The sequence below is a fragment of the Bison bison genome, unplaced genomic scaffold (assembly GCF_000754665.1).
Source record: "Bison bison bison isolate TAMUID 2011002044 unplaced genomic scaffold, Bison_UMD1.0 scf7180017532176, whole genome shotgun sequence".
Taxonomy (NCBI): Eukaryota; Metazoa; Chordata; class Mammalia; order Artiodactyla; family Bovidae; genus Bison; species Bison bison.
Genome location: NW_011410870.1, coordinates 1 through 529, shown reverse-complemented (window position 1 = coordinate 529; position 529 = coordinate 1). Strand labels below are relative to the sequence as shown.

General features: G+C 43.7%; 1 pseudogene; it reads left to right on the top strand.

Moving 5' to 3' along the window:
* Positions 1 to 5: 5 nt before the first annotated feature.
* LOC104999834 lies at positions 6 to 488 on the top strand (annotated as a pseudogene).
* The last annotated feature ends 41 nt before the right edge of the window (positions 489 to 529 follow it).

Sequence of the window (529 nt, the reverse complement as noted above, 5' to 3'; positions counted from 1 at the left end):
CCAGAGGCACCCTGCGGAGGGACTTCAATCACATCAATGTAGAACTCAGTCTCCTTGGAAAGAAAAAGAGGCTCCGTGTTGACAACTGGTGGGGAAACAGAAAGGAACTGGCCACTGTTCGCACAATCTGTAGTCATGTACAGAACATGATCAAGGGTGTTACACTGGGTTTCCGTTACAAGATGAGGTCGGTGTATGCCCACTTCCCCATCAACGTTGTTATTCAGGAGAATGGTTCTCTTGCAGAAATCCGAAATTTTTTGGGTGAAACATATATACGCAGGGTTCGAATGAGGCCAGGGGTTGCCTGTTCAGTATCTCAAGCCCAGAAAGATGAGTTGATTCTTGAAGGAAATGACATTGAACTTGTGTCAAATTCAGCTGCTTTGATTCAGCAAGCCACCACAGTTAAAAACAAGGATATCAGAAAATTTTTGGATGGTATCTATGTTTCTGAAAAAGGAACAGTTCAGCAGGCTGATGAATAAGATACTCAGTGATCCTGCTGCAGAAACAACAAGATAGCAGA